A 15,336-nucleotide genomic window follows, 5' to 3' on the forward strand; every position below is an offset into this window, starting at 1 on the left:
AAACATAAAATGTATGAACATGATACATTGAATGGTGGTAAATTAAGTATAATAAAAAAAGAAAATTTTAATGCAAACAGATGATAAATCAATGTGAAACTTGATGCTGTTTGTTGATTGAAAGCTTCTCAATATTGGGTGTCAGTTTTGTTAATGCCAAGAGCAAGACATTATCCAGATGGGCATCAGTCAATCTTCTTCTTAGATGGTTCTTGGTGTGCTTCATTTTTGAAAATAATTGCTCACATAGATAAGTGCTGCCAAACAATGATGCCATCTTTTTTGCATGGTCCACTAAGTTAGGATACTTCCTACTTGGATGAATATATTTTCTATGGAAGTCAAGCACTGACACATCTTCAGAATGAAATTTTGATCTCAATATGTCGTCACACTGTATCTCAATCAATTCTATTTGAAAAATTTCTGATGCAGTGTCCACTTCCACATCAAATGGAGTAGCAAACAGCTTGAAGATCATTTGCATGCAAGCAAAAATCAGCAAAACGAGTTGAAAACACTTCTCAATTCTTTGACCATATTCATAAAAATGCCTGGATCTTGTGCTTTACTTTTTTTGAAAAGTGGGAAAATGCACAGTTTCCTGTTTAAAGCTGGTACTCCCACAATTGCAGCTATCTTTCAAATGACCATACCTATCATGTATTAGCTGATTTTGTTTTTCCTTGAAGTTATAAATTCAAGTTATTTAAACGAGATGTAATGTCAACAAGAAATGCCAAGGTTGCAAGCCAGTCAGGATCACAAAAATGTGACGTGTCCTAATTTTTGCTTTCAAGGAATATTGCCACCTCTTCATGCAATGCAAATACTCTTTCCAGCATTGACCCTTGGCTAAGCCAGCGTACATTGCAGAAATAAGCTAGGTCCCCATATTCTGCCCCCGTATCCAACAAAAACTGCTGAAACTGGCAATGATTCAATCCATGAGATAGGATCAGATTCACTGCCTTCACACCAAAGTCCATAGCAGCCCTTAATTTCAAAGACTTGGCTCATAATGCCTCTTGATGGATAATGCAATGAATTTTAACCAATATCTGTGCGATTCCAAGGTTTTCCATTTGTCCTTGCAGCAATGCGATGATGCCTTTTTTCTCTCCCACCATTGCTGGTGCCTCATCAGTTGTGAGGCCAATTAGCTTCAACACATTAAGTTTCATTTCTGACATCATTTTCAACGAAGCTTCAAAAACGTCTGCTCCAGTAACTGTGCCCTTCATAGGAATTAATTGAATAAACTCTTCAAAAATTTGAAAAGTTGAGGTCACTCCTCGCACAAACACTGCAAGCTGAGCAGTCTCTCTCAAGTCTGCTCTCATCAAGCGCAATTGAAAAAATTGCAATTCGTTGCAGGCATCCCTTAAACAACTTTTAACATCTGCTGACATTTCATCAACTCGCCGTGTGATCGTTCTTGCTGACAGGCTGATAGATGCAAGATTTCTTTACAGGGACAAACAATATCCATCACTGTCAGTAAACATTCTTTGACAAACTCTCCATCTGTAAAATGCTTCATCTTTTCTGCAATAGGTTTTGAAACTTCGTAGCTGGCACAGCTATTTCCTTCATCTTCACTGCTTTTCTTGGCAAAAAATGATATTTGTTTTCCGAAACTAGCCTTCATTCACTCAACTTCATCTTTCCTTGCTTGCCCAGTAAACTTGTTAAAATTTCCACTATGGTGGGTTTCATAATGTTGCCTGATATTTGCCACCTTCTTCACAGCAACATTTTCCAGGCAAATGAGACAAACTGTTTTCCCAGCTTGCTCATTGAAGAAGTAATCTAGTGTCCAAGTGTCTTGAAAATTTCGGCACTCAGTGTCTACCTTCCTGCGTTTCGCATTCATTGTCATTGGAATTTTTTCCCTCGATTTTATTTTGAAATGTAAGTTATTCAACAAGTATCGTAGCACATGTAAGTATCTGGATATTTAGCGTGGTTTTCTTGTTAAATCACAGTGACGCTGTTTCTGTTTACAAATTTGAACAATCCCATCTGAAAACCTGTGCGTGCATGGAGAATATCTAATACACATCAATAAGGTAGTCTGCCTTCCTGTTATTCGTATATACCAGTGTTTGGTTTGGAACAAAACTGAACCTGGAGCCAGTGAAACAAGACACCATGCATGCCCATCAGTGTGGTCGTGTGAAACATTCAGAATAAGAAAAAATCGCTCGCAAGCTGGTGAAAATATATTCACGGGCCGGATCTGGCCCGTGGACCGTAGGTTGCCTACCCTGTCCTAGACAATGACCACCATTGTTTGTATTATTGTGTTATAGTCTCTACTCTGAGCACACATTTTTCCTTTCTTCTCATTCCTATCTGCACACCGACCATTCCCTACACCTGAATCCTTCCCAGTCCCAATGAAGGCCAGTTCCTGACTTGTGGAATATTTCCAGAAGGTCAAGCTATATCTTAGGGAAGAGAAATTGAATTAATGGTTCAGTTCTGAGACCCTTTGTCGGAACTGGGCAGAAGGGGATAGGAACTCATTAAACTACAGTGAGGGTGGAAGAAGGATCGTCTGATAGGGTTTAAAAAAAGTGATCAGAGAGATAAGCTGTAAGAAAGGATGTTTGGTCAGTTAGTCAGTGGGAGCATTTGGAGAACATGGGCAGAAGAAATGTAGGAGTTGTGAAGTGGAGGTCAATCTGGGCACATCCTCTACTTCCAGAGGGAAAGGAGTCAAGATTGTTTAATGTTATTTCCCATACACAAGTGTAAAGAAGAACAAAATAATTTGTTACTCCAGATCTGATGCAGCAGAAAGCAAACACAATAAGATAAAGAAGACAACAATAAACAATAAATAAATATAATTACAGTCTTGAGAAAGGGTCTCAAACATTGACTGTTCATTTCCATGGAACCTGCCCGACCTGCTGAGTTCCTCCAGAATTTTGTGTACAGTTTGTGTACATAGTGTAACCTTCTCACCAGGGCTCATATACAATTTGGCTCCTTAGCTAACTCTGCTAATAGCCGCATGACTCAGCGGTGAGAAGGCCACCTTATATAAGCAACTTGCGTGTAGGGTCAGTAAGATTTGGGTTCAACCAAACAGGAAAGTTGGAATGTTCCGATTAGGAGCATTGAATAAATGGTGTGTAAATACTGCCCCATACACAGCTATTGTTTGCCAGGAAATGGCACTTCGGCCACTGGCATTTAATTATAAAGGAACTATATTTACCAATATTTCAACTTTAACAAATAGTTAACAGAAAAAGAAAAGAAATATAAGAGGGCCAATTTCTTCAGTGTAGTGGGAAAGCGGAAAATTGGAGATGCTGAAAGTCTGAAATTTTTTTTAAATGCTGGAAATGTTAGTGGAATGACATTTGTGAAGAGGGGAGGGAAAGTTAACAATTGAGTCTACGGAATGTGTATGACCATGGGAATGCAGTGACAGACTTGGTTGTAGTGTATGGATGCTGTTGCTGATGAATACTTGATAATTATACAGAGCAGATATAAATAAATGGAGATGAATGGGGACAGAGAGGAGACATTTGCTGAAACTGTGAGGTGCTGAACACTTATGATAAAAGGGAGTAGTACAAAGTTCATGCTGATAACCTGTCCCTCCAGTCTGTGTTTCATCATTTCAAGAATTCAGTATTCTCTCTCTCTCCTGAGAGTATTTTGGGTTTTAACTCCTAGTTCCAACACTCTAAGGCACATTTGTTATTGATCAAGCCATGCTATCACTCAGCTAAAACTTCCACTGTTGGTGTCACACAGTCATAGAGCAGTATAGCACTAAAGTATAGCAGTATTCTCCATGCTGAGCTAATGGAACCATAGAGCCATAGAACACTACAGCACAGTACAGGCCCTTCAGCCCTCCATGTTGTGCCGACCCATATAATCCTTAAAAAAAAAGTACTAAACCCACACTACCCCATAACCCTCCATTTTTCTTTCATCCATGTGCCTGTCCAAGAGGCTCTTAAATACCCCTAATGTTTTAGCCTCCACCACTATTCCTGGCAAGTCATTCCAGGCACTCACAACCCTCTGTAAAAAAAAAACAACCACACAAACAAAAAAAACAACAACTTACCCCTGATATCTCCCCTAAATTTCCCTCCCTTAATTTTGTACATATGCCCTCTGGTGTTTGCTATTGGTGCCCTGGGAAACATGTACTGACTATCCACCCTATCTATGCCTCTCATAATCTTGTAGACCTCTATCAAGTCCCCTCTCATTCTTTTACGCTCCAAAGAGAAAAGTCCCAGCTCTGCTAACCTTGCTTCACATGACTTGTTCTCCAAACCAGGCAACATCCTGGTAAATCTCCTCTGCACCCTCTCCATAGTTTCCACATCCTTCCTATAATAAGGTGACCAGAATTGAACACAATACTCTAAGTTCGGTCTCACCAAAGATTTGTAGAGTTGCAACATGATTCATGAACTCAATCCCCCTGTTAATGAAGCCTAGCATCCCATAGGCCCTTAACTACCCTATCAACCTGCGCAGTGACCTTGAGGGATGTATGTATTTGAACCCCAAGGTCCCTTTGTTCATCCACACTCTTAAGTAACTGACCATTAATCCTGTACTCTGGTTTTATCCTTCCAAAATGCATCACCTCACACTTGTCCGGATTGAACTCCATCTGCCATTTTTACATAGACAATAGGTGCAGAAGTAGACCATTCGGCCCTTCGAGCCTGCACCGCCATTCTGAGATCATGGCTGATCATCTACTATCAATACCCGATTCCTGCTTTGTCCCCATGTCCCTTGATTCCCCTATCCATAAGATACCTATCTAGCTCCTTCTCGAAAGCATCCAGAGAATTGGCCTCCACTGCCTTCCGAGGCAGTGCATTCCAGACCCCCACAACTCTCTCTCTGGGAGAAGAAGTTTTTCCTTAACTCTGTCCTAAATGACCTACCCCTTATTCTCAAACCATGCCCTCTGGTACTGGACTCTCCCAGCATCTGGAACATATTTCCTGCCTCTATCTTGTCCAATCCCTTAATAATCTTATATGTTGCAATCAGATCCCCTCTCAATCTCCTTAATTCCAGCGTGTACAAGCCCAGTCTCTCTAACCTCTCTGCGTAAGACAGTCCGGACATCCCAGGAATTAACCTTGTGAATCTACGCTGCACTTCCTCTACAGCCAGGATGTTCTTCCTTAACCCTGCAGACTAAAACTGTACACAGTACCCCAGGTGTGGTCTCACCAGGGTCCTGTACAAATGCAAGAGGATTTCCTTGCTCTTGTACTCAATTCCCTTTGTAATAAAGGCCAACATTCCATTAGCCTTCTTCACTGCCTGCTGCACTTGCTCATTCACCTTCAGTGACTGATGAGCAAGTACTCCTAGATCTCTAAATCTACTCCTAGATTTCTCCCATACCTAACTCTACACCCTGCCCAACTCTGCACCCTGTCTATATCCTCTTGTAACCTTCAACAACCTACAGCTCCAATCTTTGTGTCATCCATAAATTTACTCACCCATTCTTCCGCCTCTACATCCAGGTCATTTATAAAACTCACAAATAGCAGGGGTCCCAGGACAGATCCCTGCGGCACTCCACTAGTCACCGACCTCCAGGCAGAATACTTTCCTTCCACAACTACCCTTTGCTTTCTTTAAGCCAATTTTTTATCCAAACAGCCAAGGTTCCACTTATCCCATGCCTCATAACTTTCTGGATGAGTCTCTCATGAGGAACCTTGTCAAATGCTTTGCTAAGGTCCATGTAAGCCACATCCACTGCCCTACCCTCATCATATACCTAATATACTGCCTAGTCCCATCTACCAGCACCTGAACTATAGCCCTTCATACACCTGCCACCCATGACTTAGATGTCCAAACCTCATTTAAATGTCGCAGTTGAATCTGCAATCACCATTTCTGCTGGCAGTTCATTGCACACTTGAGCCCCCCTCTGAGCGAAATTCACCCTCATGCTCTCCTGAAATGCTTTACCTTTCACCCTTAACTAATTGCCTCTACTTCTAACTGCACAATGCACCAAAGTTTGCTGAAACTGAGATTTTGGACACCGCAACAGCTGGAAACCTGAAATAAAAGGAAATGTTGGAAATGGTAGCAAGTTCAGACTGATAGTTCTATGCAAGTTTAACATAACATCCCAAGTCCTGTACTCAGTACATTGACTAATGAGGCCAGTGTGCTCATCACTCTCTTTACAACCCTATCTATCAGTGACAGCACTTAAAAGGAATTATGGATTTGTATTCCAGATCTCTCTGTTCTATTACATTTCTCAGTGCCCTACTGTTCACTGTCCTACCCTAGTTAGTCCTCTTTATTACAACTCTTCATTTTTGTCTGCATTAAATAACACTTACAATTTTTCCAGCTAATCTATATCCTGCTGGAAACTTTGATAGCCTTCCTCACTGTCCACAACTTTAATGATCCAGTATAACACAGTGCATTCAAGTCATTATTATCGTGGACCCAATACTGATCCTTGTAGCACACTACTAGTCACAGACCTTCAGTCAGAGAGGCAACTATGAGCAATTACTCTCTGGCTTCTCCTGATAAGCCAATGTTGAATACAATTTACTACTTTCTCCTGAGTGTCGAGCGACTGCATCTTCTGGACCAGCCTCCAAAACAGGACTTTGTTACAAAGGCCTTGTGCTGAAGTCCATGTAGACAAAGTCTACTGATGTTCCTTCATCAACTTTCCTGCTAAACTCAAAATACTATACCATTTGTTGGACTTGACTACCACACAAAAAGCCATATTGACTACTCCGAATCAGGCCCTGTCAATCCAAATACTTAAATATCCTGACCTTCAGAATACCTTCAAGAATTTAGCCACTACTGATGTTGTGCTCACTGGCCTACAATTTCCTGCTTTATTCTTATAGTCTTTCTTGAAAAACTGAACAAAATTAGCTATCCTCAGGCACCTCACCAATGCTTAAAGACATTTTAAATACCTCTGCTATGCCTCTGCAGCCTGAGGGGACACCTTGTCAGGCCCTAGGCCTGATTTGGGTGGCATACTAGTTAGCACAATGCTTTACAGCACAAGTGACTCTGGTTCAATTCCCGCTGTTGTCTTTAAGGAGTTTGTTTGTTTGTTGTCCCCGTGACCACCCTCAGTGATCTGTTCCCACAGTTCAAAGGTGGTTGGTAGGTTAATTAGTCATTGTAAATTGTTCTGTGATTAGGCTAGGATTAAATCGGGAGATTGCTGGGTGGTGTGGTTGGAAGGGCTGGAAGCATCTATTCCACACAGTGTCTCATTAAAATAAAACAAAAATAAAAATAAATTGCCTCAAAATGGCAAGCACCTCCTAATATAGTCTATGACCTCACTACTATTTTGCCTCAATTCAATGGACACTGCATTCACCTCCTAAGTAAGTACAGATGAAAAAAATCCATTTAAGTTCTTTCATTTTCTTTGGGCTCCATGCACAGATGGCCACACTGATCTTCAAGTGGAATGACTTTGTGTTTAGCTGTCCTTCTGCTCTTGATATATCTGTAGAAGCCCTTCACCTTGTCTGCCAGAGCAAACTAAGACCTTTTAGCTGTCTTGATTTTCCTTAAGCATTTTTTTTTCATTTATTGTACTCCTGAAGCACCTCATTTGTTTGGTCCTTCCAAAACCAAAGTTCCCTAAACCTATTGATCTTGGATTTAATACTATCAGGAACGTACACACTCTGTACTCTCGTATTTAACTTTTGAAGGCCTCCCACTGAACAAGCCAGAAAATAATCCAACCCAATCCACACCTGCTCTATCATTTCTGATGGCATCAAAACTGGCGTTTCTCCAATTTAGAACCTCAACCTGAGAACTAGTTCTATCCTCTTAATTATCTTCAAACTTCTGGAATAATGATCATGAGATCCAAAGTGTTTCTCTATGCAAACTTCTATTAACTGCCCTGTCTCATTCCCTAATTGGAGATTCAGTGTCAATCTCTCTCTAGAGTTGGGTCCTTTAAGGAAACTTTACTGAACGCAAATCATTCTTTGTAGTATTGGAATCTAGTCAGTATGTTGAAAGTTGCAATCATCTTATTACAATACCTTATTTTCTTGCAACTATTTGCTATCTCTACCAGTTTACACCTCTAAATCCTGCTGACTATTGGGTGATCAAAATGTAATCCCATTAATGTGGTTATCCTTATTCCTCGTTTCCTGTCATATAGCTTCAATTGAGGAGCCCTCCAGTCTGTCCTGTCTTGAGCACTGCACTGACATTTTTCCTGACTGGTAATGCTGCCCGTCCTCCTTTAATATTTCCTACTCTGTCACGTCTAAAGCAGTGGAGCACTGGACTGTCCATCCTGCCCTTTCTACTTTCCCCACAACCACTCCACTGGCTGCCCTGGCACTGTGGTTCCAATCCCCCTTCAAATGTAGTTTAACCACCCCCCCCCCCACCCCAACAACATTAGCAAACCTTCCCCCAAGGGTTTTGATCCCTTTCCAGTTCTGACACAGTTGTTCAAGTCCCACCCTCCCTGGAAGAGTGCCTACTGATTCCAAGATCTGAAGCCTTCCTTCCTGCACCATCACATTAGCCACATGTTAAACTGTATTATATTTCTATTTCTATCCTGACTTGCTTGTGGCACAAGTATCGATCCTGAGATCACTAGCCTGGAGGTCCTGTCTAACTTAGCACTTGCGTCCATGAACTCACTTTGCAGGACCTCGTCACCCTTCCTGCTAATGCCATATGCAGTGGATTCTGGTTATTTGGAGCTCATTAATCGGGACTTGTATGTTTTGCCCCAATTAAGCAGCTGCTCCAAATTTCATGGAAAAGTTTAAAAAGGTATAAAAAGGACAAACTACTATTTAACTGAGTAACACAATGTATTTAAATGAAATGCAGATAAAATTAAAACAGTACCAATACTACTACAGTACTATAAAGCTGTGTATCATTTCCTAATAGTTATCAACAGAAGAATTCATCCCATGTACACTTTCGTGTTCCTTTTGACTATAAATGAACAAACTCAATGCAAACACTGTTGCAGATAATGGGTTGCCTTCCTGCCTCGTAATATCATAATTCAACAATAAATTTCCTAATTCCCATATTCAGTGGTTGCACTTGTTACGGATTCAGCAACAATAACTATATAAGTGAGGCAGGGTTTTTTATAACAAATAACACATTTATTAAACACTGAAAAAGAAACCCAAAAGTAAACAAACAACTAACGTAACCGGAAATCAGCTGCTGTGCGGCAGCTTAAACTGTTCTTAAAGGAATAAAGCGGAAACAATTCTTAAAGCAATGTTGTAAAAACAGTTCTTCAAAGTAGTACTGCAAAAGTTCAAAATGCTTACAGTCCATTAAAGGAGAGACTTTTTAGACTATTTAAATTCTTTCACATCGTGTTGCTGCGGTTCCCAGTCGAACTATACTTTTCCTGGAGAATTTACGAAGATGAAAATGAAATGGCTTAAAGGCACTGAACTTTCCTTAACAAAACTGTACCCAACCCTTTCTGCTATTATTTGCAGGGGTTAACATGGGCACAGCCAACAAATTACTTCTGAATGAGGATCAAACAAGGTCGAACCTGTTTCACCGTCGAAATCGACTTTCCTCGATCTTTTAGCTCCCGAACTCCGATCTTCACTGTCCACTGATTTTTAACTGGCAGTATTATAAAGAAACTGCCAGCAATGACCTTTTAAACTTTAGGCGTTAAATAAAACTCCACCTTTCAACCAAACTGCGTTATAATATTGGACCACGCAGTGGCATGAAGTCAAAATGGCAAATCCAGCCACAAACTGCCCCTCCTCACAGGGAGGGGTCCTCCTTTTATACCCTGTATAAAGAAAACCTGTCACATGACCTCCACTGGCAGGAAAATGACGTTACTCCACCATCACAAGACCACTACCTTAGGTCCAGCATATCTTCAACACCACTGTCACGTGACAAGTACAAGATACCCACGGGTACGTAACACACTAAAGATGTTGTATTGACAGGCAGAAATTCCCACTGGATGTTTCTCAAAAATTCTACATTAGAGTGTGCTGCTCATTGTCAACAAGCAGAAGAATTTTGCTTGATTTCTGCTGTAGCTCCATATTCCAACTCATCAGTTATTTCTTAAAACTTTCGGAAGACATCCATGGATTCCTATTAGCATAGTACTTGATTGGTAAACTGTTCATTCTTAGCCCCTTAAAGCATTGAGATTTAACTCTTTTTCTGATAACCAACAATTTAATTTCATCAGTTCCTGACATATTTGAACAACGCAACACATTTATGCGATCCAATGCTTCTTTTGACAGTGTTGCGTGTTTCTAGCAAAGGGAACTAACTGTCCAGCATGGGATAATAAAAATGGCCTATTTAATTGGCATAGTAGATAACAGCTGCAGAAAATTTTTGAAGCAAGTTGGTGAATTTTGTGGATTTCCATGTTTCTGCACTTCTAGCATCAGCACTCTTACATGCAATGTGCTTTCTTGAATTTAATGTGGTGCCTACATTTCCATCAATACACCAACCATCTATTGCTTTAAAATCTTCGTGATGCAGCTTCTTAGCAACTCTTCTGACTTTTTTTTTACATTGATTTATTGGCACCCTCACCTCGTCCAGTTACAATGGAAAACTATTAACTGAGGGCATCTTCAACATCTGGACCCTTACCTTTGCGCTTTTGTTTTTGAGATGTTCCCTGTTGTCCCTCATGTAATACCCATTCTTCTCATACTTTATCTTGCTGACGTATCAAGTGTGCAATTGTAGATTTCGGCACTGTAGTTGTGTCTGTCAGCTGATAATGAGTGGTGTTAGGCAGATGGCATTTAATTTGTTTTTTTGCCAAGTGCCTTATAATCTCGTCCTGTCAAAAGTCCCAACATGCCCTGTTCACACAGCCTCTCCTGTCTTGAGCTGATCACAGAACTCTTTGCTCTCTCTACCTTATCAATTTTTATCTCTATCTTATACTACAAGATGGCACCAGTGAACATCAACACTTACAAATTTACCTCTTCTGAATTACTCTCACTGCAATCTGTAGGGTGTAACTTTCCTTTAAGCAATTGTGATGTGTGATGAGAAAACCAGATGGAGATGGGGTCCAGAGTTAACCCCCCCCCCTTAACTATGCTGCTAACGAGAGAACGAGAGATAAAGAGGGGAGAGGCATTTTGCTGCAGATGTGAGAGAGAGAAAGATATAAAGTTATGGCTCCATGGATGATTTAGTATTATGGCTCCATCGCTAATTGTTGATTTTAGTGCCAAGGACATTTGGCCTGTTTGTGTGGATCCCTGCTGACACAGCAAGGAGGCGCCAGGTGATGGACATGATGGATAGCTGGTACCCCATCAGGGGAGATAAAAAGGGAGTCTGATGAGACACCAGCAGACACACCATGGGACACTGAAAGAGCATTGTGCACCCACAGGAAGGTGGGGGTTTGGAGGATTGACTCGGGGGAATCGATCAGAGGCTCACAGTGTGTGAAGGCAGACCGGTGGGGGGCTTGTGTGTGTGTGTGTGTGTGTGTGAGTGTCCACCCTCGCCTGGGTGACAAGCTCATCACTGAAGAACAGTCTGGCCTGAAACGGAGGGGTCACAGTCGGTCAGCACAACAGAACAAGAAGACAACTGAAGGTTTGACTGCTGCAATTCCTCTCCTCCCCTCCCCCCTTCCCTCCTGAACTCTGCATCATCTTAAGACTTTTACCCCTAGACTTCAATAGAAATTGGTTTTTGATTTATATTTCCACACATGTATATTTCATTGCTAACCTGTTTTATATGTATTTTTGCATTTTATTGTACTGTATTACTTAGTTTACTAATAAACACTTTTAGTTACAGTACCACCAGACTCTGACATATTATTCCATTTCTGCTGGTTTGGTAACCCGGCCTCGGGGTACGTGACACAACGTATTTTTCAACAATAGACAATAGGTGCAGGAGTAGGTCATTCAGCCTTTCGAGCCGGAACTGCCATTCAATGATAGAAACATAGAAAATAGGTGCAGGAGTAGGCCATTCAGCCCTTCGAGCCTGCACCGCCATTCAGTATGATCATGGCTGGTCATCCAACTCAGAACCCTGTACCTGCTTTCTCTCCATACCCCCTGATCCCTTTAGCCACAAGGGCCATATCTAACTTCCTCTTAAATATAGCCAATGAACCGGCCTCAACTGTTTCCTGTGGCAGAGAATTCCACAGATTCACCACTCTCTGTGTGAAGAAGTTTTTCCTCATCTCGGTCCTAAAAGGCTTCCCCTTTATCCTTAAACTGTGACCCCTCGTTCTGGACTTCCCCAACATTGGAAACAATCTTCCTGCATCTAGCCTGTCCAATCCCTTTAGAATTTTATATTATGGCTGATCATCCACAATCAGCCATATCCCTGGTCTATTCCTGCCTTCTCTCCATATTCCTTGACTCTACTATCTTTAAGAGCTCTATCTAACTCTTTCTGGAAAGCATCCAGAGAATTTGCCTCCACTGCCTACTGAGACAGAGCATTCCACAGATCCACAAGTCTCTGAGTGAAAAAGTTTTTGCTCAACTCTGTTCTAAATAGCCTACTCCTTATTCTCAAACTGTGGCCTCTGGTTCTGGAGTCCTCCATCATTGGGAACATGTTTCCTGCCTCTAGCGTGTCCAATCCCTTAATAATCTTACATTTCAATCAGATCCCCTCTCATCCTTCTAAATTCCAGTGTATACAAGCCCAGTCACTCCACTCTTTCATTATATGACGGTCCTGCCATCCCAGGAATTAAGGTTGTGAACCTACGCTGCACTCCCACAATAGCAAGAATGTCCTTCCTCAAATTTGGAGACCAAAACTGAACACAGTACTCCAGGTGTGGTCTCACCAGGGCCCTGTATAATTGCAGAAGGACCTCTTTGCTCCTATACCCAACTCCCCTTGTTAAAAAGGCCAACACGCCATTAGCTTTCTTCACTGCCTGCTGTACTTGCATGCTTACTTTCAGTGACTGATGAACAAGGACACCTAGATCTCGTTGTACTTCCCCTTTTCCTAACTTGACACCATTTAGATAGTAATCTGCCTTCCTGTTCTTGCCACCAAAGTGGATAACCTCAACATTTATCTACATTAAACTGCATCTGCCCACTCACCCAACCTGTCCAAGTCACCCTTGTAACATTCTTGTAACATCCTCCTCACATTTCACACTGCCACCCAGCTTTGTGTCATCTGCAAATTTGCTGATGTTACTTTTAATCCCTTCATCTAAATCATTAAAGTATATTGTAAATAGCTGTGGTCCCAGCACCGAGCCTTGTGGTACCCCACTAGTCACTGTCTGCCATTCTGAAAGGGACCCATTAATCCCTACTCTTTGTTTCCTGTCAGCCAACCAATTTTCTATCCATGTCAGTACCCTGCCCTAATACCATGTGCTCTAATTTTGCCCACTCATCTCCTATGTGGGACCTTATCAAAGGCTTTCTGAAAGTCCAGGTACACTACATCCACTGGCTCTTCCTTGTCCATTTTCATAGTTACATCCTCAAAAAATTCCAGAAGATTAGTCAAGCATTAAACTGATTTAATGAACTACAGAGTTCATGATCTTCTTAAAGACTTGGTGGAATTAACACTCAAGCGAGAAGGTACAGCACTTTTAAGCAAACAAAGGTTCATTGCTATGTCCAGGAGGGGGTGGGGTGGTATTTCAAAACATAGTCAGGGAGTTTTATTCAGGCTTGTTTGAAAAAAATCCTTGTCTAATTGTCATCAACATATAATCTGTTGCACCATGGTCCCCACACACTGCCGGACCACTACCTGACTAAGATAAAGAATGCCCAGACTGATTTCGGGAATTCTGATCACTTGGCTGTTCTTCTACCTGTATATAGGCAGAGTCTAAAGAACAAAGCTCCAGAGATTAGAACAACAAAGAAGTGGTCATGAGAGGTAGACGAGCAGCTACAAGATTGTTTCAAATTGGTGGACTGGACGTGTACAAAGGCTCCTCTGTGGATCTGAGTGAATACACTACAGTTGTCAGGAACTTTATTAAAGCAGTCATAGATGAACATGTCCCTTCAAAATCATTCAGAGTCTTCAGTAACCAGAAGCCCTGGCTGAACTATGAGATCTGCAATCTGTTGAGGGCCGGATCAGAGGCATTCAAATCTGGCAACAGTTAGAAGATATCTGCCATCTTGTGAGTGAAGTGACAATTCCAGACTAAACTTGAATCAGTGAGGTATGCTGGACATCTGTGACAGGGTTTAAATGCTATCACCTCTGACAACAAGCGACAAAGGTGACAACAAGGCTTTGCTTCCAGTTGAGCCCTGAAGCACCTGGTGACCCTGTGACCTCTGACTCAGAGGTTGATCCTTGCAAGGTGACAGGCCCAAATGGAGCACCAGGTAGGCCTCTGAAAGCCTGTGCCAACCAACTGGCAGGAGTGTTTGAAGACATTTTAAATTTTCCTTCCTACAGTTTTAAGTTCCCACTTGATTCAAAAGGTCAACAATTATCCAGAACCCAAGAAGAGCAGGGTAAGCTACTATCATCCAGTAGCACTTACACCTCTGATGATGAAGTGCTTTGAGAGGTTGGTTATGGCTAGAATTAACTCCTGTCTCTGCAAGTACCTGCGATTTGCCTGTCACTACAGTAGGTCTCATTCGCTTTTCATGTGTCCTTGGATCACCTGGACAATATAAATATGTATGTCACAATGCTGTTATTTGACCACAGCTCAGCATTTAACACAATAATTACTTATGGTCGAAGAGCTCCAGAACCTGGGCCTCTGTACCTCCCTTTGCAACTGGATCCTCAACTTCCCAGACCACAATCTGAGCAGATTGTAAACAACATCTCCACCTCACTGACACCTCAGGGAAATATGCTGCACTGTTCTACTCTTTCACCATATCTACGGCTGTGTGGCTAGGCACAGTTCAAATTCTATCTATAAGTTTGTTGATGGTACAATCGTCGTTGGCAGAATTTCTGATAGTGTTGAGAGGGTGTAGAGGAGTGATATACATCAGTTAGTTGAGTGGTGTTGTATCAACAACCTTGCACACAATATCAGTAAGACCAAAGAACTAATTGTGGATTTCAGAAAGGGTAAGACGAGTAAACACACACCAGTCCTCATAGAGGGATCAGAAGTAGAAAGAGTGAGCAGTCGTAAATTCCTGGGTGTCGATATCTCTGAGGATCTAACCTTGATCCAACATATCAACAAAGTTATAAAGAAGGCACAACTGTGGCTGTATTTCGTTA

Source organism: Hypanus sabinus, chromosome 17 (assembly GCF_030144855.1).
Source record: "Hypanus sabinus isolate sHypSab1 chromosome 17, sHypSab1.hap1, whole genome shotgun sequence".
NCBI classification, from domain to species: Eukaryota; Metazoa; Chordata; class Chondrichthyes; order Myliobatiformes; family Dasyatidae; genus Hypanus; species Hypanus sabinus.